Below are 23,980 nucleotides of genomic sequence, written 5' to 3'. Positions count from 1 at the left end.
TACCACTGACACTCCCAAAGGATGTCCCAGAGAACTTGAAAACATTTGAAGAAAATATAAAACCAGACAAATGAAAGAAAAGAAGTTGCTAGGGAATACATGTCCTCAAGTATTTGGGTTGATCTCTTACCTCAGCACAGTTCTTAATTTGGTTCTTGAATTTTTTAATTTAAAAGGCAAAAGGACTATCTAATTTTTTTTTATCTGATAAAAGAAAGTTTCTTTACCTTCAAAGATGGATTCATTCCTGAAACAAAATTCAAACCATGTGTAACTCCACGTTATATTTTTAGTAAATGGGCACAGAAGTGAAGCCTCCAAAGACAGGGCCTTGACTGCTTTGCTGAGGTAAATTCATGGGGCCCTTATTAGAGATCCACAGAAGTCTGTTCCTTTTACACGCAGGCTCTTAGACATCCCCTAGCACTCTCTGAGAACTTTCTGATGGGTTATCTCATGCACTGTCAGGCCCTTCAGAAACTGTGGGGCATCACTGAAAATGAATTCATGCTAAATGGGCTTGATTCTGCTCCGCCACCTAACAGCTGACACATCTTGTCAACTTACTTAACCTCTCTGGTGTTTCGTTTCTTCACCTATAAAGTGGGTCCAATAGCTGGAAAACATAACTTAAAAATATATGTCACAATGGTTGAACTAATTTGCATTCCCACCAGCAGTGTAGGAGGGTTCCCCTTTCTCCACAACCTCGGCAACATTTGTTGTTGTCTGTCTTCTGGATGGTGGTGATCCTTACTGCTGTGAGGTGATATCTCATTGCGGTTTTAATTTGCATTTCTCTGATAACTAGCAATGTGGAGCATCTTTTCATGTGTCTGTTGGCCATCTGAATTTCTTCTCTGGAGAATTGTCTGTTCAGCTCCTCTGCCCATTTTTTTCTTTTCTTTAAACTTTTTATTTTGACCTAATTCAGACGTATAGAAAAGTTCCAAGAATAGAACAAAGAACTGACATATACCCTTCACCCAGATTCTCCAAATGTTACCACTTTATCATAGCCTTTTTTTGTTTTGTTTTGTTTTTGTTTTTGTTTTTTTTTCTAATTTTGGTATCATTAATCTACAATTACATGAAGAACATTATGTTTACTAGGCTCCCCCCTTCACCAAGTCCCCACCACATATCCCTTCACAGTCACTGTCCATCAACATAGTAAGATGTTGTAAAATCACTACTTGTCTTCTCTGTGTTGCACGGCCCTCCCCGTGCCCCACACACACTATACATGCTAACTGTAATGCCGTCTTTCTTTTTCCCCACCCTTATCCCTCACTTCCCACCCATCCTCCCCAGTCCCTTTCCCTTTGGTAACTGTTAGTCCATTCTTGGGTTCTGTGATTCTGCTGCTGTTTTGTTCCTTCAGTTTTCCTTTGTTCTTATACTACATATATGAGTGAAATCATTTGGTACTTGTCTTTCTCCACCTGGCTTATTTCACTGAGCATAATACCCTCTAGCTCCATCCATGTTGTTGCGAATGGTAGGATCTGTTTTTTTCTTATGGCTGAGTAATATTCCATTGTGTATATGTACCACATCTTCTTTATCATTTATCTACTGATGGATATTTAGGTTGCTTCCATATCTTGTCTATTGTAAATAGTGCAGCCATAAACATAGGGGTGCATCTGTCTGTTTCAAACTGGAGTGCTTCATTCTTAGGGTAAATTGCTATAAGTGGAACTCGTGGGTCAAATGGTATTTCTATTTTGAGCATTCTGAGGAACCTCCATACTGCTTTCCACAATGGTTGAACTAATTTACATTCCCACCAGCAGTGTAGGAGGGTTCACCTTTCTCCACAATCTTGCCAACATTTGTTGTTGTTTGTCTTTTCGATGGTGGCCATCCTTACTGGTGTGAGGTGATATCTCACTGTGGTTTTAATTTGCATTTCTCTGATGACAAGGGATGTGGAGCATCTTTTCATGTGTCTGTTGGCCATCTGAATTTCTTCTTTAGAGAACTGTCTATTCAGCTCCTCTGCCCATTTTTTTATTAGATTATTTGCTTTTTGTTTGTTGAGGTGTGTGAGCTCTTTATATATTTTGGATGTCAATCCTTTATCGGATCTGTCATTTATGAATATATTCTCCCATATGGTAGGATACTTTTTGTTCTATTGATGATATCCTTTGCTGTACAGATGCTTTTTAGCTTGATATAGTCCCACTTGTTCATTTTTGCTTTTGTTTCCCTTGCCTGGGGAGATATGTTCGTGAAGAGGTCACTCATGTTTATGTCCATGAGATTTTTGCCTATGTTTTTTCTAAGAGTTTTATGGTTTCATGACTCACATTCAGGTCTTTGATCCATTTCGAATTTACTTTTGTGTATGGGGTTAGACAGTGATCCAGTTTCATTCTCTTACATGTAGCTGTCCAGTTTTGCCAGCACCATCTGTTGAAGAGACTGTCATTTCCCCATTGTATGTCCATGGCTCCTTTATCAAATATTAATTGACCATACATGTTTGGGTTAATGTCTGGAGTCTCTATTCTGTTCCACTGGTCTGTGGCTCTGTTCTTGTGCCAGTACCAAATTGTCTTGATTACTGGAGCTTTGTAGTAGAGCTTGAAGTTGGGGATTGAGATCCCCCCCACTTTATTCTTCCTTCTCAGGATTGCTTTGCCTATTCGGGGTCTTTGGTAGTTCCATATGAATTTTTGAACTATTCGTTCCAGTTCATTGAAGAATGCTGTTGGTAATTTGATAGGGATTGCATCGAATCTGTATATTGCTTCGGGCAAGATGACCATTTTAACGATATTAATTCTTCCTAGACAGGAGCATGGGATGAGTTTCCATTTGTTAGTGTCCTCTTTAATTTCTCTTAAGAGTGTCTTGTAGTTTTCAGAGTATAAGTCTTTCACTTCTTTGGTTAGGTTTATTCCTAGGTATTTTATTCTTTTTGATGCTATTGTGAATGGAATTGTTTTCCTGATTTCTCTTTCTATTAGTTCATTGTTAGTATATAGGAAAGCCACAGATTTCTGCGTGTTAATTTTGTATCCTGCAACTTTGCTGTATTCCAATATCAGTTCTAGAAGTTTTGGAGTGGAGTCTTTAGGGTTTTTTATGTACAATATCATGTCATCTGCAAATAGTGACAGTTTAACTTCTTCTTTACCAATCTGGATTCCTTTTATTTCTTTGTTTTGTCTAACTGCCATGGCTAGGACCTCCAGTACTATGTTGAATAACAGTGGGGAGAGTGGGCATCCCTGTCTTGTTCCCAATCTCAGAGGAAAAGCTTTCAGCCTCTCGCTGTTCAGTATGATGTTAGCTGTGGGTTTATCATATATGGCCTTTATTATGTTGAGGTACTTGGCCTCTATGCCCATTTTGTTGAGAGTTTTTATCATGAATGGATGTTGAATATTGTTGAATGCTTTCTCAGCATCTATGGAGATGATCATGTGGTTTTTGTCCTTCTTTTTTTGATGTGGTGGTTGATGTTGATGGATTTTCGAATGTTGTACCATCCTTGCATCCCTGGGATGAATCCCACTTGGTCATGGTGTATGATCCTTTTGATGTATTTTTGAATTCGTTTTGCTAATATTTTGTCAAGTATTTTTGCATCTATGTTCATCAGGGATATTGGTCTGTAGTTTTCTTTTTTGGTGGGGTCTTTGCCTGGTTTTGGTATTGGGGTGATGTTGGATTCATAGAACGAGTTTGGGAATATTCCCTCCTCTTCTAGTTTTTGGAAAACATTAAGGAGAATGGGTATTATGTCTTCCCTGTATGTCTGATAAAATTCCGAGGTAAATCCATCTGGCCCGGGGGTTTTGTTCTTGGGTAGTTTTTTGATTACTGCTTCAATTTCGTTGCTGGTGATTGGTCTGTTTAGATTTTCTGTTTCTTTCTGGGTCAGTCTTGGAAGGTTGTATTTTTCTAGGAAGATGTCCATTTCTCCTAGGTTTTCCAGCTTGTTAGCATATAGGTTTTCATAGTATTCTCTAATAATTCTTTGTATTTCTGTGAGGTCTGTCATGATTTTTCCTTTCTCATTTCTGATTCTGTTGATGTGTGTTGATTCTCTTTTTCTCTTAATAAGTCTGACTAGAGGCTTATCTATTTTGTTTATTCTCTCAAAGAACCAGCTCTTGGTTTCACTGATTTTTTTCTATTGTTTTATTCTTCGCAATTTTATTAATTTCTTCTCTGATCTTTATTATGTCTCTCCGTCTGCTGACCTTAGGCCTCATTTGTTCTTCTTTTTCCAATTTCGATAATTGTGACATTAGACTCTTCATTTGGGAGTGTTCTTCCTTCTTTAAATATACCTGTATTGCTATATACTTTCCTCTTAAGACTGCTTTGGCTGCGTCCCACAGAAGTTAGGACTTTGTGTTGTTGTTGTCATTTGTTTCCATATATTGCTGGATCTCCATTTTGATTTGGTTGTTGATCCACTGATTATTTAGGAGCATGTTGTTAAGCCTCCATGTGTTTGTGAGCCTTTTTGCTTTCTTGGTACAATTTATTTCTAGTTTTATACCTTTGTGGTCTGAAAAGTTGGTTGGTAAGATTTCAATCTTTTTGAATTTACTGAGGCTCTTTTTGTGGCCTGGTATGTGGTCTATTCTGGAGAAAGTTCCATGTGCACTTGAGAAGAATGTGTATCCTATTGCTTTTGGATGTAGAGTTCTATAGATGTCTATTAGGTCAGTCTGTTCTAGTGTGTTGTTCAGTGCCTCTGTGTCCTTACTTATTTTCTGTCTGGTGGATCTGTCCTTTGGAGTGAATGGTGTGTTAAAGTCTCCCAAAATGAATGCATTGCATTCTATTTCCTCCTTTAATTCTGTTAGTATTTGTTTCACATATATTGGTGCTCCTGTATTGGGTGTATATATGTTTATAATGGTTATATCCTCTTGTTGGACTGAGCCCTTTATCATTATGTAGTGTCCTTCTTTATCTCTCATTACTTACTTTGTTTTGAAGTCTATTTTGTCTGATACTAGTATTGCAATCCCTGTTTTCTCCCTGTTGTTTGCATGAAATATCTTTTTCTATCCCTTGACTTTTAGTCTGTGCATGTCTTTGGGTTTGAGGTGAGTCTCTTGTAAGCAGCATATAGATGGGTTTTGCTTTTTTATCCATTCTATTCCTCTGTGTCTTTTGATTGGTGCATTCTGTCCATTTACATTTAGGGTGATTATTGAAAGATATGTAGTTATTGCCATTGCAGGCTTTAGATTCGTGGTTACCAAAGGTTCAAGGTTAGCTTCTTTACTACCTTACTGTCTAACTTAACTTCCTTATTGAGCTATTATAAACACAGTCTGATGATTATTTCTCTCCCTTCTTATTCCTCCTCCTCCATTCTTTATATGTTGGCTGTTTTGTTCTGTGCTCTTTTTAGGAGTGCTTCCTTCTAGAGCAGTCCCTCTAAGATACCCTGTAGAGGTGGTTTGTGGGAGGCAAATTTCCTCAACTTTTTCTTGTCTAGGAATTGTTTAATCCCTCCTTCATATTTAAATGATAATCGTGCTGGATACAGTATCCTTGGTTCAAGGCCCTTCTGTTTCATTGCATTAAATATATCATGCCATTCTCTTCTGGCCTGTAAGGTATCTGTTAAGATGTCTGATGATAGATGGGTTTTCCTTTGTAGGTGACCTTTTTTCTCTCTCTGTCTGCCTTTAATATTCTGTCCTTGTCCTTGATCTTTGCCATTTTAATTATTATATGTCTTGGTGTTGTCCTCTTTGGGTCCCTTCTCTTGGGAGTTCTGTGTGCTTCCATAGACTGAGCAACTATTTCCTCCCCCAGTTTGAGGAAGTTCTCAGCAATTATTTCTTCAAAGACACTTTCTATCCCTTTTTCTCTCTCTTCTTCTTCTGGTACCCCTATAATGCGGATATTGTTCCTCTTGGATTGGTCACACAGTTCTCTTAATATTGTTTCATTCCTGGAGATCCTTTTATCTCTCTCTGCATCAGCTTCTATGCATTCCTGTTCTCTGGTTTCTATTCCATCAGTGGCCTCTTGCATCTTATCCATTCTGATTATAAATCCTTCCAGAGATTGTTTCACTTCTGTAATCTCCCTCCGGACGTCATCCCTTAGCTCTTGTATATTTCTCTGCAGCTCTGTCAGCATGTTTATGATTTTTATTTTGAATTCTTTTTCAGGGATACTGGTTAGGTCTGTCTCTGCAGATCCTCTCTCAGGTGTTGTCTGAACTATCTTGGACTAGACTAACTTTTTGTTGCCTTTTCATGGTGATAGCAGTGGCTGTAGGCAGGTTGCAGGTGTGTCAGCTGGGAGAAGATAGTCCTTTCCTGATTGCTGGATGCCTTGCCCTTCTCCGCTGCCTGTGTCAGTTAACCGCACTCCTTGTGCAGCCACCGGGTTAATCCTCTAAGCTGCTGTGGGTGGGGTCTCCGTCAGAGCAGCATGGAGCCTTGCGGGGAGTGGTAGGCATGCCAGGTGTGCTCCTCCACAATAACGGCACCTCTGCTGGGCAGCTGTGTGCCAGCAGTGGCCTTTGGGTCTGGCCCGGGTGGCTGTGCATTGGGCTGGGATTCTGGTCGGCTACTGGGAGTGCGGCTGCTCTCTCTGGCACCGCTGTAGGTGTGCACGGGCCTCTCCCATGTGTACCTCTCCTGGGCTCTTCTGGCGCCACTGCCACAGGCACGCACGGGCTGCACCCAGGCTGTTCGGTCACCGTGGCAGGCTTGCACGAACTGCTCCCCATCCCCTCTGGTGCCACCGGTGCACGTGAGTCACTCCCAGTCCCGTCTGGCACTGCTGCCCCCGGCGCGTGCTGCCACTCTCCCACTACTGGGCCAGGGTGTCGGGGTCCATGCCAGTTGGAGGAACAACTGGCAGGCTGCTTAGTGCCATGAGGGGCTTCAGAGCTGCACTGCTGCCCTGGGGTTTAGGGCGCCTAAAGTTCCTCAGGATTCCCAGCTGCTGGCTAAGTGTGCTGGGATGACTTCGTCCAGCTGTGGGGTCCATGTCTCTTTAAGACTTGCAAAAAGCACTCTTTTCTTTTGTCTCAGGGGCACCGGTTGCAGGGACCTGCCCACAGGTTTTGCTTTTCCGTTTCTCTAATATCCAGCACCCCATGCACCTTGTATCTGCGCTCCAGGTGCGGATTTCTAGAGCTGGTTGTTTAGCAGTCCTGGGCTTTCACTCCCTCCCTGTTCTGACTCCTTTCTTCCCACCAGGTTCTGGGGTGGGGGAGCGTTCGGGTCCTACCTGGCCGCGGCTTGTATCTTACCCCCTTCATGTGATGTTGAGTTCTCGCAGATGTAGGTGTGTCCTGGCTGTTGTACTGCATCCACTGGTGTCTCTTTTAGGAATAGTTGTATTTATTATATTTTTCATAAATATATATGTTTTGGAGAGGAGATTTCCACTGAACTACTCATGCCACCATCTTCCCATGATCCTCTCCTCTGCCCATCTTTTAATTGGATTATTTGCTTTTTGTTCGTTGAGGTGCATGAGCTCTTTATTTATTTTGGATGTCAACCCTTTATCAAATCTGTCATTTAGGAATATATTCTCCCATACTGTAGGATGCGTTTTTGTTCTATTGGTGGTGTCCTTTGCTGCACAGAAGCTTTTCAGCTTGATATAGTCCACTTGTTCATTTTTGCTTTTGTTTCCCTTGCCTGGGGAGATATGTTCATGAAGAAGTTGCTCATGTTTATGTCCAAGAGATCTTTGCAGTATGGAGGTTCCTCAAAAAAAAAAAAAATAGAAATACCATTTGATCCAGGAATTCCACTCCTAGGAATTTACCTAAGAATGCAGCAGCCCAGTTTGAAAAAGACAGATGCACCCCTATGTTTATTGCAGCACTGTTTACAATAGCCAAGAAATGGAAGCAACCTAACTGTCCATCAGTAGATGAATGGATAAAGAAGATGTGGTAATATACACAATGGAATATTATTTGGCTATAAGAAGAAAACAAATCCTACCATTTGCAACAACGTGGATGAAGCTAGAGGGTATTGTGCTCAGTGAAATAAGCCAAGTGGAGAAAGAGAAGTAGCAAATGATTTCAGTCATCTGTGGAGTATTAGGACAAAGAAAAAAACTGAAGGAACAAAACAGTAGCAGACTCATAGAACCCAAGAATGGACTAACAGTTACCAAAGGGAAAGGGACTGGGGAGGATGGGTGGGAAGGGAGGGATAAGCGGGGAGGGGAAAGAAAGGGGGCATTATGATCAGCATGCATAATGGAGGGGGCACGGGGAGGGCTGTACAATACAGAGAAGACGTAGTGATTCTATAGCATCTTACTACACTGATGGACAGTGACTGCAATGTGGTATGTGGGGGGAGCTTGGTGATGGGGGGAGTCTAGTAAACATAATGTTCCTCATGTAATTGTAGATTAATGATACCAAAATAAATTTAAAAAAAAGAAATATATATATGTCACAGTGCCTGACACATATTCGTTGGCAAGAGAAGGTATTATTACTACTAGTTTTCTGGAAAAAACCAAAAGAGCAGTCAAAAAACAACCAGACAAAACAACAACTAAATCTCTTCCTTCTCTCTGGCTTCTCTTCTTCTGATTTAAAGGAGCACAGGTCTCCTCAGTTTTGGAGAAGTCTTGGTTTGACTGTTCTGTGCCTTCAATCCGCCATTTTATTTCATACCTGCTTTTTCATATCATTTCCTTCCTATCTGCCATCTCATTAACACTTCAAAATTTGACTCTCCTGAAACTTTACTCTATTGAAAGCTCAAGATTCTCATGACTCAGAGCCACTCTGTGCAGTGCTGGGCAGTTTTAGGAGATGCTGAGACCTCCCCATCGTTGATGCACACTATTTTTTTGTCCTCCTCTTCCTTTGTTTGGTCTCTTTTCTTCACTCAGTTTCTCCTACCTCAGCTCTGTCCCAGTGGTGGTTACCATCCATGAAATTGTCCTTGGACCTCTATATGACTCTTTAATCTCCACTCTCACTGGATAATTTTACCAACAATCTTTATGTAGATACCTCCCAAATCTTACTTTCCAGACCAGATTACTCCCCAGATTCTAGCTGCAAAACTGCTTAACTTCCATGTGAATGTCTAATAGGCATCTCAGATTCAATGCAGTGAAGCACATCATATTCCCAAGTATCACCTCCCTGTGCACATTTCAGATCACCTTCGATTCCTCCTTATCGTGCCATATCAGAGCAAATGTGAAGACCTGTCAATGCATCCTCTCCTGTAACTCAGTGTGTCAATTCCTTTCATTCCCTCCTCCACCACTACTATCACTTATCCTTGTATTCTTGGATGATTATAATTTTCTCAACTCTAGTTTTCTTCACTCTCAATCTATTCTGCATATTGCTACCAAGTTATTTTTCTTTAAAAAAACTGCTCTCATCAAACATATCAAACAACTGCCTACCTCAAAAACATGCATGATTCCTTAAATTTTATAGAATAGATGACCTACCTTGGTATTCCAGAGCTAGAATTTCTGAGGTTGAATTTGTCTCTTGAGACTTATCTGCAACTGATTCTTAACATTAATATTTATTAAAATAAACAGCCTACTCATAATTCCTAAAGGCCCATGATTTTTTTAGACTCTATCATCTACTCCTTGTCTTTCTTTGCCTCCCCAACTTCAAACAAAAATACAAACTAATTGTATGATTTCTTTCTTGAATGCCAACTCTTAACTCAATATCAATCCACTTGTTTATCAAGATTCTACATCCAGCTCCAGGAACACAGTATATGAGTCATGCTCAGTCAATCAATGTGTTAACTCCTCCTTGGTCACAATGGTTGTTTTAGGGCTACACACATGATGCATGTATGTTCAGTTAGAATGAAGCCTAGGGTCTGTTGGGATGTTCCTGAGAAAAAAGTCAGGATAGGATCAAGTAGGCTGCAATAACAAATCAGCTTAACCAAATAAGGTTTACTTCTGCCTCATGTCACAGTCTTATGTGGGGTGGAAAGCTCCATTTTGGGGCTCTCTTCCAAGTGGTGACTCAGTGATCTAGCACCTTGTACACTGACCTTTTAAGCAAGGCATGGCAATTGCAAAAGGGGAGGAGAACATTGTTAGTTGTGGATGTTGTAAGCCCAGGATTTGTTTATTTCCACTGGGCGAACCCCCATCACATGGCTCCAATTGAACTTTAAGGGAAGTGAAAGATACAGTCCTTCTATATGCCTAGGAAGAGGAAACAAAACAAGATTTGATAAACACACAGGATTCTTCTTACCACCTGAAGGAGGGTATAGGAAAAAGTAAGATTATACATTTAAAGATGCATGAAATATCAGGATTAATCTTTTACTTCCATAAAAATGTTAATATAAAGTTTTCCAGAATGTATGATACCCCCAGAAATGGCTACAGTTGTGCCTGTGCCCACCCAGAGGATGCAGTGCTTCAACTCCCAGGGATATAAATGCTTTCAGATGGAACTCTGGTCCATTTCCTTGTTTTTCCTTTTGTGCATACTCAGGAATCTGCCTCACTGTGTCCTGCTTGCAAAAGGGAGAGGCCAAAGGGGGATGTACAGTGGAGAAAGGGGAGACTGAAAAAAGACCAGAGAGAGAGAAAAGAGGGGGACATCTAGGGAGAAAGAAGGAAGATGGCTAGGGCGGAGGCAGTAGTGAAGACCCATGGCATTTGTGTTTTGAGTCTAAATAGGTTATCTAAAAACCCAAAGAGCATTTCCTTACTTCTGTACTTCTTGAAAATAGACTGTGGCCTCACATGTGTAGAGAAGAGTGGCTGGTATGTGAAATAATAGAAAGTATATATATTGGTCTCTGTCCCCGGTTCCTGGCACAGAGCTCTGAAAACTCTTGTAACTTCCTAAGTGGTAACAGCATTAGAAGCATCTTTTGTTCTAATTTGGTCTTGGATCCCTGTTTTCTGATACAGGACTCTTAAATCCCTTGAAATTTCCTGGATGATAGGAATGTCTTTTGTTCACATGACATGACTCCTGGGCTCCTGGATGGGGGCTGATCACTGGAAAGACCAAGCCATGATTGGAAGCTTGGAACTTTCAGCCTCACCTGCCCATTCTCCAGAGAGGCTAAAATGGAGTTAATGACAGCTCACGCCTATGTGAGGAACGTACGGGGCTTGGGGAGCTTCCAAGCTGGTAGATACATCCATATGTGGGTTGGGTGGTGTGCCCTAACTCCACAGGGACAGGAACTCCTGCATTCGAGACCCTTCCAGACCTCACTCTATGAATCTCTTCATCTGGTTGTTCATCTATATCCTTTATAATATCCTTTAGAATAGAATAAACTGGAAAATGTGTTTCCCTGAGTTCTATAAGCTATTCTAGCAAATGACCAAGTCCAAGGAGGAGGATCATAGGAATCTCTGATTTGTAGCCAAGTTGGACAGAGTTGGGAGTGACCTGGAGACCTGCAACTTGCAATTGACATTTGAAGTGGCAGTGGTGGGGAAGTTTTGTGGAACTGAACCCTTAGCCTGTTGGGTCTGTGATAATTCTGGGTAGTGTCAGAATTGAATTGAATTGAATTGAATTATAGGTCATGTAGCTGATGTCTCAAATAATTGCCTATTAGGGAAAAAAATGCCCCGCCTTTGGTGACCAGAGGAATCAAGAGGGAAGTGTTCTGAGTGAGTAGTAAAGGAGAGACACAGAGCAAGAGAGAGTTCTGCCCTTCACAGTAGGGTAGAAGCCCCACTCTGCATACTGACTGGAGTGACTCCAAAGCACATCCTGAACAGAAACACCATCTCCCTCCTTGGCTTCTTTCATCGCACTCCAGCCTCCCTCCTCAGGGTCTGCAATTGCCTGTCATGGTGTCACTCCCTCTGGTAGGCTCTTGAGAAATGTAGTATTTATCTGGCATGATATTTTTTTAAGTATTTTTCCTTTTGCATTCCTTTGTACAGACCACTCTCCCTAGTCTTTCCCCAGAGGCATCTCTTTGTCTAACAGAAGTGTAGAACTGTTCCCACAGGAATGCAAAGAGATCAGATGCACCAATATTCACTTTATAGCATCCAATACAGGATTTAGGTAGAGGATGACAGTTATCAAAGTTAGGCTTAACTTGAATCTCTTTTCAGCTGGAGACACGGTGGGAAGGAGCAGACCCCAGAAGCCCTGGGCTGAGAAGGGCATGGGTCAGAGAGGTAGGTCCTTGCCCCTCTCTTAAAGGCCTAACCTGTTGGATGCTTTAGAAACATTCAAGCAGGTATAAGAAAGCCCAGGAGCTTCAGGGCACATGACCCACCTTCGCAGGTGATCTGGAGAGACAGCCATCACCCCTGGGCAATGGGGATTCTGGGAACATTGTGGGGATGGTGGAAACAGATGGACCTCGGCAAGGTTCACAGTGCCCCCAGTTCACTGCAGGCTTCAGGAGACTGGACATTTCCAGGGTGTCCCAGTGAGGATCCTTACTGATGCTGAAAGTGCTGGTGAGCTGACTAAACCCAGGCTCCAGGAACAGGAGGCTGCTCTGAGCCAAGATTTCAGCACAAAAGAACAGCGGTTGGGATCACAGGCTTCAGTACATCGGCCGGCACTTTACCTCCCCAAACCAGACAAGCCCCTTGGCCCTCAGTGGGCACCAGTGCAGGAAGAACAAAACCAGCCACTTCACTATAGACACCAGCGAGGACAGTCGGCAGTGCTGGGAACCACAGGGTCTTTCCCCTGTCTCCATCCTGCAGAGAGGGCCTATAAGCCACACCCTGTCCCCACCTGCAGAGGTGCAGCCAGAGAGAAAGGAAATCTGAGACCCTGAGCACTTCTGTACTGAACAGGATTGTGGAGTTTATGAACAGGCCTTGCTTTGTAGGTGTGTGACCAGACTTGCTCTAGCTCTCTACTGTTGCAAACTTAAAATTCTTAATTTTTGAATGAGGGAAACTGCACCTCCATTTTGCACTGAGTCTTGCAAATTATTCAGCTGGTTCTTCTTACTACAATGTGCTAAGTTTACCTGAAGGCTAAACTACCATTTAGGATATTTTTCTCCTATTACCTAGAGGGTGAGATCATGAAAAAGTTGAGATGATTTATGGAGATTTGAAGAAATATTTTCTCAGCTCAGTCTGAGTGTAGTGGGAGCAATTTCACCATGTTACGAAGGCACAAAAGCATCACTGTCCATTAACAACTCATCCTACTCCTGGATATCAAGGCTCTTTGCCTGGTCTGCTTCTTGACCTCCATTCCCATTTCAGAGCAGAAGTGCATCTGCATATTCCCTCCCTGGACCTCCTCACCGAGATCTTGGGATTTACACTGATTCTTTTTTTTTTTTTAATTTTGGTATCGTTAATGTACAATTACTTGAACAACATTATGGTTACTAGACTCTACACTGAATCTTAAGTCACAACCTTCTTGCACACAAGCCTCTCCCAGCCTCCTGCATGCGCAAAACCTGCTTTTCCCTGGGACCTTGAACATCGAACTTAAGTCCTTAGTTCACTCTGGCGTGACATGTTGGCACTACCCCAGTCTCTGTGGTAAGCTGCTCTCACCCCACACTAGACTGCCAAGTCTCAATGCTCACAGTCAAGCAGGAGATCAAGCTCACTAGAAAAATATATATTTTCTTATTGATTGCTGAGAGACTGGGAATTTCTTGAGGAGAGAGGCCATATTTTATCCATTTTTTGTATTCCCCACACCAGCACTGTGCCAGTCGAGAGCAGAAACTTAAAAATGGCTGTGGAATTAAACTGAACAACTTTCTCTCAAGCCCTCAATCCTAACCTCTTGCCTTTACCATCATCAAACAACCTCCCCTCTGACTTCGCGGAGGAAAGCAGTTCATGGGACAAGACACTCACCTCTTAGGAGTGGGGCTTTCCCAAAGCTCCCTCCTTGGCCCTCTGCTCTCCTCCGCCCAACCCCAGCCACGTCATGTCTCTGCTCATCACAACACAATCATGCCAGGTCTTATCTCGGTGGGGCTTTTAAGACCCTCCAAAATGTGACTTTAAGCTTCTTATCCAACCTCATTTCTTGCTGCTGTTCACTCTGATCAGGCTGCTTTCTCACCAATTCTCAGCCCTCATGCATACTGCCTGGCCCAGGGTGACTTTCTCCTCTTCTTACTCCATCTTTTTACACCCTCTTCTTCATAGCACCATCACAATGCCAATCTATGAACTTTTTACATTTCAGTGAGCATCTCTTTTCTAAATTTCACTACAGCTTCCCTTCTTTGTCCTAATTTTTAAAGTATTAAGGGAAAATGAACTAAAAAAAAGAAAATTCCAATATGCTTTTTCTTCTATGTCCTCTCTATTCTTCTTTCAACTTTTGTTCTCCACCCCTCAAAGATACACACACACACACACACACAAAGTAGCAATTTCTTTGGGTGGAAGCCCCAGGGACAATGGAGTTACAGAGCTGTGGGGAGTCAGAACCCGTAACTTGTCCTGCTTTCTCCACGTTTGACTCAATCACATCGACGGAACAGAATGGGAAATAGAGTAAGGGTTGAGTCATTCTGGGAACATGACTCTAATAATCCTATAGGGTTATACCATTGTTCATAGTAACTAGTAGGGAAGAAACTGTCACATGTTTAGAGTTTGGAGAAAAAAATCTTACCAGCTTTCCCAGGAATGAAAATTGCTATTGATTGTAACACCGTAGTTAAGAGTTGACGCAACGATTTCTCTTCTAAATTTCCATAAATGTAGGGCACCAAGTTTAGTTTGTAACAAACATAAAGATTTCTGGTTAAGCCAGAGAGAGGAGTTTGCCTAACACAGTTTATTAAGGGACCACTCTACTTATTCTGACAAATTGAAAATGGGACATGGGGCAATGATCTCTCTTTAAGGAGTATCTGGCCATCTGTGATAGTTAATTTTATGTGTCAACAACTATGTGTATTTCTGACCATGATACCCAGAAACTTGGTCAGACATTCTTGTAGATGTTTACATGAAAGTATTTTTCAGATGACATTAACATTTAGATCAGCAGACTTTGAGTAAAACAGATTACTGGTAGTCTATAATATGGATGAGTCTCATCCAAGTAGTTGAAGGGCAATCATAGAAAAAGACTGACCTTACTTGAATAACAGGGAATTCTGCCAGCATATTGCCTTCAAACCTGAACTTTAGCATCAACTCTTCTCCGTGTTGCTAGTCTTTCAACCTACCCTGCATCTTTTGGATTTGCCAGGCTTTACAACCATGTGAGCCAATTACTTAAAGTAAATCTTTCCCTTTCTATATATATGTATACAGCCTGTTGGTTTTGATTCTCTGGAGTATTCTGACTAATACCCTGTCCTTCATGAATTTGGAAACTTCCCTGAAGAGGGAGCTCATAACACCCCAGAACTAACTCCTCCCATTCTAATTTAGAGGTGAACCTTTCTAATATCTTTATTTCCCTTGGAGAAAAATAATAAGTGTTATCTATAGGCAAGGAGAAAGGACAAATGAAACCAAATATAAAATTCATTTTGATAGACATTAATTTTGTATTATAATATGTGATTCTTTGTATGAACTGATTTTAATACTCCAAAAAAATGGGAAAAAAGAAAAAGGAGGAGAAAAGGGAGGGGGAGAGAAAGAGGAGTAGGCAAACAAAAATGGTAAGAGGGAAAAGGAGAAAAAGAAATGAAATTATTAAAATGAAAAATAGGTCTTCAAAAAAAAATCTTAAACAGAAAACACAATTTGTCCAGGATGAATCAATAGGTGGTCAGACCCTTTTCTAGTAAAATGGTATTTAGTTGTAAGAAAAGCAACCACAAAGGGTTTTTTCCTTCTCTCTCTCTTTTTCGTAAAAAAAATTATTTATGATTCGTACATTGTCTATTTCAAAGCCTCATTTAAACTTTCTACAGTGAATCATCCCCACTTCATATTTTCTTAGTAATGGCAGTGAATCATTCTTTTAAAATGTTTTAAGTACTTAATGTTCCTTATCATTCAACACTCAATAAATTTGCTAAAGATACTATATATGAATGCTGCTAAATATCATTATAAGTTCATGATTCTCCATAGCATTGAATATTTAAATGACATATGAATGGATACTGTCTAATTTCTGGCATTCCTGAAAATACAGTCATTGTTGACAAGATCAGGAAGCAGAATAGTCCAGTATAAATAGGTTTGAAGTCAAAAGACCTAGATCCTATTGCCAGTGATCACTACGAGGGTCATCAAAGCTATTTGGTATCTCTGAGCCTCAAGTCATGGCTTTATCCATAATATCCAAACATTATTATGTCCAAAAGCTGCAGGGTAGGTTAAAAGAGTAGCAACACAGAGAAGAGTTGATGCTAAAGTTCAGGTTTGAAGGCAATATGCTGGCAGAATTCCCTGTTATTCAAGGAAGGTCAGTCTTTTTGTATTACAGCCCTTCAGAGTAGTCATCTGAATCATCTGAATTACAACTGAGGACAGGCAGGAATGCCTTGAAGTGTGAGGTTACCCGGTAGAGACTAATGATTCCCCACACAGTCCACGTTCACCCAGGGGGAGAGCCCAAGAGTGGCATTTGTGTATGTGTGAACAAGTAGATGATTATGTTAAAGCATTTAATCAGCATGTACTTATTCATTAGTGTGGTTTAAGTAGAAACGCTAGGACTAATAAGACCCTCTAAAGTCAAGGCATTGAGCTTAGCACTTGACCTGTTTCAACTCATTTAATACTCATAACAATCTTACAAGGTTTGTATCCTACTGCCTTTGATATATGGGGAGACAGAGATGCAGAGAGCTTCTCCAAGCTGGAACTGAAACTCAGGACAGTCAGTCCTCCAAATCCCTGCATTTTCCTCCACACCGTATTGCTGGGGTTGTGTGGCCTCCTTTCTGTGCCCTTCCTTCCCTGGCAGCATTTTTTCCTGTGCACTCTTGTGTTGACAAGCAATCTCTATTCTCTATGGTGCTTTGCAGTAAATCTGTCCTCTTGCAAACACTGACCTGAATTTTTGAAGTGGTTTCCTAGTGAGTGTTGTTTGCCATCGCCTAACTTGTTTCTCAGCACTGGTGACTACTGGGGAAGCCATGTAACTCAGCACTGTGCACTTTCTTTGGCCACAAACCACTTGCGCCACTAAACAGAAGAAACAGAGGGAAATCAAGTATACAGCGCAAGTGTTAAATGCCCCAAAACTTGGCTTACCCCCTGGTGAATACTCTTTTAAAACCAGTTTTCTCCTTTTGCTGTTTCCTTTACAGACATCACACCTTATATATTCACTAACATTTAAGACCATTTCAATTGTTTTAAATTGGATATTTTTTCTTCATTTAGAATGATGTATCTAAACACAATAGGACGTTCAAATATTTATGGTAGTGCTGATAATTTCTTCAACTCTGTGTGCTACAAAAATGCAGCTAAGCAGAAAAAAATAGGTTCTAGTTAAATTGGCAAGAATGTATTTTCTTTTTAAAAATGAAGAAAGTTACTTGGATCTTCATATTGTTGATTTTCATTAATTCTTATTTCAACATTACAGAATTAGTTGGAGTCTAAGCATTCTGTCACTTCAAACATATTCATCTTTAATTATAAACAATTTCCAGTTAACTAAAATTAGGTCATATCAAATGTTCCAAAATATTACACTTAACATTTTGGTTGGCTTTTGGCATCTCCATAACATCTATATATACAATGAAGAATAATCCTTATCGCAAATTTCAGTAGTTTTTATTCAGAAAAAAACTCCCACATTTACAGTAGTTCCCAGCACTTTCTCTACATGTTCATAAAAGAATTGCTTTTTGAGAGAAATGTTCAAAGAATGTATGAGTTGTTTTCCAGGCAATCACCCACTCCATTCTCTGATGGTTAGGAGTTTTAGCATTTCACAAGTAAAAACATCAGTTTTTCTTATTGTTACAAAACCTGGATTTTGAACATGAAGGCCCAAAGGAGCAGAGTACATTGTTGGTAAAAGGTGAGATGCTAGAAACCATTCTGATGCCTTTCATTTCAGTGACTTCCTACCACTTTTGTTCACTGATGTTGTATATGCTATAGGTACCCGCCTTCACAACTTTCCACTTGCATGGAATTCCATCTGTTTAATCAAACCGAAACAAATTGTAGTGTAAGGTCCTTGTACCTTAAAAGATTTCCTTCCTACTATCTTGTTAACCCATTGCATCATTCAGAAGAATAAATACCCCAGCTCAGCACACAGGAAATGTAACAAAAAAAGGAAATAGAGAATTTTATGCTACATACATGTATGTATTACACACATAAGTGCACATACAAAAAATACATATCTATGTAACAGAAAATTTTACTTGTCTAGTATATTTAAAATTATAAACCCTGTTAATTAAAATTTGGATTCACCCCCAATTTCCAAAGAAAGTAATACATTATGACATAATCCTGAATTTGTGGCAGAATTGTGTAGCAGAAAAACGATGTAGCAGGCTTCCAATGCACTCATGGCACCCTTCCACATGCAAAGAAAATGCAGCTTCTCAGCATCCCTATGGCTGATTTCATCCTCCTATGAGCTCCCATCCTGCTGGATTAAGGGGACATTTAGACACGCCAACTCGTAACTGGGGATTTAGACAGTATCCTTTAAGTCCAAGTTTCAGCCTATTCAAATATGATAGGATACCATCAAGTAGAGCTGATTGAAATGGTTTGTTGGGGAAGACGCCGTCCTTCAGTAAATGCTCAGACCTGAATTCTCCTTATCCTTTTGGGTAGCAGCTGGGTGTGTGAGGGGCTTTACTTGCTCCTTGCGGCATCTGTGATCAGGCCCTGGCTGCTGTCCTCAGATCTGGTTGCCCTGCCTCTGCCCCACGGGCATGCTGCCAGTGGCTGCTCCTGAAGTCTGAGGCTCGTGTGAGTGGTCTGTGCTCTCTCAGGCTGGCCTGAGACCAAAGTTTCTCTCTGATGATTTGGCCCCTGAAGGTTGGCTGCAACCTGCCTTCAGAGCCACTTTGCTCTTGCCTGGGGATTTCTTCTACATTGCCAATGCCAGTGCTGCCTTCTGCAGCCCTCCTCCTTGTAGCTGGAACTTTTGAACTCTCTGGGCACCACGGGCAGCTCAAGAGGGCTGACTCAGATACTGCCTCAAGGCATAGCAGCCTACACGCAGGGCAAGCCTGTCCTTTCCCACCATCACAAACAGGAGGAGGGCTACTCGACTTACCTAGCAGATCTGTCCCTGCTGGGACTTCAGCCAAGGAGAGGAGGCCAGGACTTGGTTTCTCCTCACCTGTCTCTCTTCCCCCGCTCGTACCCGTTCATGGGTTCTTTTCACACTCCTCCACTTTCTAGTTCTCCTTCCCTACACCAAACCTCAAGCTCAAGTCACTAGATCAGGTTCTTCCCTGTTACTAGGACAACAACAAGCCTAGAAAAATTGTTTCATTTTTTAAATGTAATCAGGTGTTATTGTCTCAACCAAAAAAAAAAAAATCCTATTTTGGTTTTCAGAAGTCAAACAGTGAATCTTTCTTTGCATTCCTGAAACAAAAGTTCCAGGACGTACCCCTGCCTTCTCCACAGGTCTCAAACAGGAAAGCCCAGCAATACATTTCCAAGAGATATTATCTTTATTCCATGTGCAAAAGGGGCTGCAATTTCAAGAGTCTCTTAGGTTAATAAATCAATAAAACAATCACACTTTATTCTCAAAGTTAGCCAGCCTTAAAACTGGAGACATCTTTATCTATGGTCATGGACCCATTCCAGCATTTACATGGCAGCAGTAAAAGGCTTTTGAAATTGTGACAGCTGATGGAAATACTGTTTCTCAACTTATTTTATTGGATTATTTCCTCTTTCACTTCATGTTTGGGCATCCTACAATAGCTTAATGTCCCTTTCCATATTAATAAGATGTGAGAGGTTTTTTTTGCATGAAATTTCCTGTATTTTTATTTTGGTATCGTTAATGTACAATTACTTGAATGACATTATCATTACTAGACTCCCCCTATTATCAAGTCCTCCCCACATACCCCATTACAGTCACTGTCCATCAGTGTAGTAAGATGCTATAGAATCATTACTTATCTTCTCTGTATATACTGCCTTTCCCATTTCCCCCCCTACTACATTATGTGTGCTAGTCGTAATGCCCCCTTTCCCCCCTTATCCCTCCCTTCCCACCCATCCTCCCCAGTTCCTTTCCCTTTGGTAACTGTTAGTCCATTCTCAGGTTCTGTGAGTCTGCTGCTGTTTTGTTCCTTCAGTTTTTTTCTTTGTTCTTATACTCCACAGATGAGTGAAATCATTTGATACTTGTCTTTCTCTGCCTAGCTTATTTCATTGAGCATAATACCCTCTAGCTCCATCCATGTTAGTACAAATGGTAGGATTTGTTTTCTTCTTATAGCCGAATAATATTCCATTGTGTATATGTACTACATCTTCTTTATCCATTCATCTACTGATGGACACTTAGGTTGCTTCCATTTCTTGGCTATTGTAAATAGTGCTGTGATAAACATAGGGGTGCATATGTCTTTTTCAAACTGGGCTGCTGCATTCTTAGGGTAAATTCCTAGGAGTGGAATTCCTGGGTCAAGTGGTATTTCTACTTTTAGTTTTTTGAGGAACTTCTATACTGCTTTCCATAATGGTTGACCTAGTTTACATTCCCATCAGCAGTGTAGGAGGGCTCCCCTTTCTCTGCATCCTTGTCAACATTTATTATTGTCTTTTGGATGTTGGCCATCCTAACTGGTGTGAGGTGACATCACATTGTGGTTTTAATTTGCATTTGATGATTAGCGATGTGGAGCATCTTTTCATGTGCCTGTTCATCATCTGCATTTCTTCTTTGGAGAAGTGTCTGTTCAGCTGCTCTGCCCATTTTTTAATTGGCTTATTTGCTTTTTGTTTGTTGAGGTGCGTGAGTTCTTTATAGAATTTGGATGTTAACCCCTTATCGGATCTGTCATTTATGAATATATTCTCCCATAATACAGGATGTCTTTTTGTTCTATTGATGGTGTCCTTTGCTGTACAGAAGCTTTTTAGTTTGATATAGTCCCACTTGTTCATTTTTGCTTTTGTTTCCCTTGCCCGGAGAGTTCTTTTAAGAAGACTTTAAAATAATTTAACATTTCACACTGTATTTGGGAAATGACCTCAGGCTTTATCACTGAAATAAGATTCTGAATTCATTTCTTTGAATCCAATATGAGGCTTTAGGGAAGACTCCTTGTAAAAAAAATTGTCATAACAAAACTGTCATTTGATTGTGTATACAACCCTTGAACTTGGGATATTTTAAAAGAGTTCCATGAACTCCCTGGAATTATATGCAACATTTTCTATCTACATTTTTATGGGAGAAAAACTGTAGCTTTCATCAACTTCAGACTGGGATTCTTATCCCCACACAGGTTTAGTTAGAATTCCCAGACAGGTCTAGGTAGAATTTCTCCTACGATTTAAGTCTAATGATACTGAATAGCCAATCAATTGTTGGAGAAAAATAGACAAAACATAAATGACAAATTGCACTTTGCAATAAGTAGGTTGAAAAGGTTCTTATTATGAATAAATTATTAATTTGTTAAGGGTAAATAATAACTGCGTAGCTTTGTAAGTTTTCCTTTCCAAAAGATGTGAAGTCATACCAGCTAATTCTCATCTTCCCTAGACCCTTTTTGCCCACTGGAAGAAGTGCAAAGTCCTTATGACGATACAAAGTACCATTTACAGCTGACACTGCCCAGTCTTTTCAGATTTGCCTCTGTACTTTGCCCTCATTCAGTATTTCAACCAATTACTTGTTTGCTCTGAATTGCTCTTGCATTTTCAAACTTACCTGCTCAAAATCCCTCTGTCTGGCAAACTCCTACCTATCCTTCATTTCCCCTTCCCTTTGCATAGTTAGTTACCAACATGGCACTCGGTATGCTTGTTATGACAGTTAACAGACAGGATTGCAACTGTTACTTCCATGTCGTCACCCGCTTTTAATGTGAATCTCTTGATGGCTAGGGTGCTAGCATGTTCACTTCCTGTCCCCCGGACTGAGCACAGTGACTGGCGTAGTGATGCAAAATAGGGTGAATTAATAATAAGCAGGAGGATCTGGGAGAGTCACTAAAGGAATCTGAAGGAGGACAGTGGAAGGCGGCTCAGCCTTTGGACAGAGAGATGAATTCACCATATTCTCATGAAACTATCAACAATGATACCTCACTGTCCCAGCAGAGATCTTCACATATCAGCTGAGAATAGGGGCAAGTGATGGTGGCTCAGGCTTCGCGCCAGAGAGGAGCACCCTTCCGCAAGGAGGCCTGGATGGCATCAGCTCCTGGAGGCTTCCCACCCCCCACTGCTACCTGAGCCTGTACCACTGTCCCCTCTCATTTTCTTCCTGCTCCCACTACTTTCCCTGCCATCACATCACAGCCTACCCCTCTCCACCATACACATATACACATCCCTTTTCAAAAACAGGCTAGGAAAGAGGACCAGGACCTAGATGATGTTAGTGAAGTTGGGCAGTTCTGGAAACTCTTTGATAAGCCAGTGTTATTATAGACCTGCATGTAGAAGTCTATAGTTTGCAAATCACTGTCACGTGGTCACATATAACATGTCATTTGATCTTTATTTGGGCCTAGTTAACTCAGATTAGCAGATGTGGAAAAAGCCTCCGCAACTTAAATCATTTGAGGGAAGTCACCTGGACAAGCCCAGCCTGGAACAAGTCTTATCTGTTTGTACTTTGGAGCTCATATTGGAAATCAGATGTGGTGTCCTTAGTATAACCAAATATTAATAAAAATGTTTGTGCTGTTCTGAAATAGCAGCAGACTCAGAGACTCCAAGAATGAACTAGTGATTACCAAAGGGGAGGGGTGTTGGGAGGGCATTTGGGGAGGGAGGGAGAAGGGGATAGAGGGGCATTACACGGAGTACACATGGTGTGGGGGATCACGGGGAGAACAGTGTAGCACAGAGAAGGCACACAGTGGATCTGTGGCATCTTGCTGCACTGATGGACAGTGACTGCATTGGGGTATGGGTGGGGACTTGATAATATAGGTAAATGTAGTAACTACATTGTTTTTTCATGTGAAACCTTCATAAGACTGTACATCAATAGTACCTTAATAAAAAAAAGTGCTGTTCTAAAGTAAGAGTAAAAAAATTAAAATACATAAAGTTTATGAAATGAAATACAAATGTATTCCTCCCTATTCCAACTCTAAGATCCCCATTCCTACTCTCCCAAGGCAACCACCATGAAAAATTTCTTGTGCATCCTTCCAGAAATGTCCTGTGTACATATGCATATATATATATATATATATACACATATGTTACATAAAAATATATATTTAGAAGTGCATACAAATAGAAATTATATAAATATGCATGTATGTATAAATTATAAGACCATTAAAACACAAAAATATAACATGTAACATCATACCTATATATGTGTATATATACATATATAAAATAATTTTATTTAAAATCCTATGTGTGCTTGTATACCTATATATGTATATAGATATATCTATGTATGTATATTTACACACACACAAGTATATATACATTCAGTGTATAGTCAACCATGGACTCAACACTAGATGTTAAGGGGCATGACTGGTGGTGGAAGCAGGTGACATTGTTATTGCTTTTTCTGATAAGCTAAATTTAATGAAGGGAATCAGGCAGCAGTACTTCCGTTGGGAGAGAAGGCAGCTATTCATGCAGTGCCCGACTTGCTGCTGGGCCCACACTGGGTCTGGCAGCCTTCTTGCCAAGCAAGCTTGGTCAGCGACCCCCAGAAGCTGCTGCTGACTGTTTGATCTCCAAGACTGATCAGCAGGTCCCTTCGAAACACACCCATCGAAGGGCTCCGTGGAGTTGTCTAGAGTGGTCGTTAACTCTTCATCGACTCCACCCTGCCTCCCTGCCAGTAGCTGGATGGTAAAGATAATGTTTCAATCAACTTTGTTGCCCCAGCATAGACCCAACA

Source organism: Manis pentadactyla, chromosome 5 (genome assembly GCF_030020395.1).
Source record: "Manis pentadactyla isolate mManPen7 chromosome 5, mManPen7.hap1, whole genome shotgun sequence".
In the NCBI taxonomy this organism is placed as follows: domain Eukaryota; kingdom Metazoa; phylum Chordata; class Mammalia; order Pholidota; family Manidae; genus Manis; species Manis pentadactyla.
The sequence above is the reverse complement of the archived record's forward strand: the minus strand, read 5'-3'. Positions refer to the sequence as shown.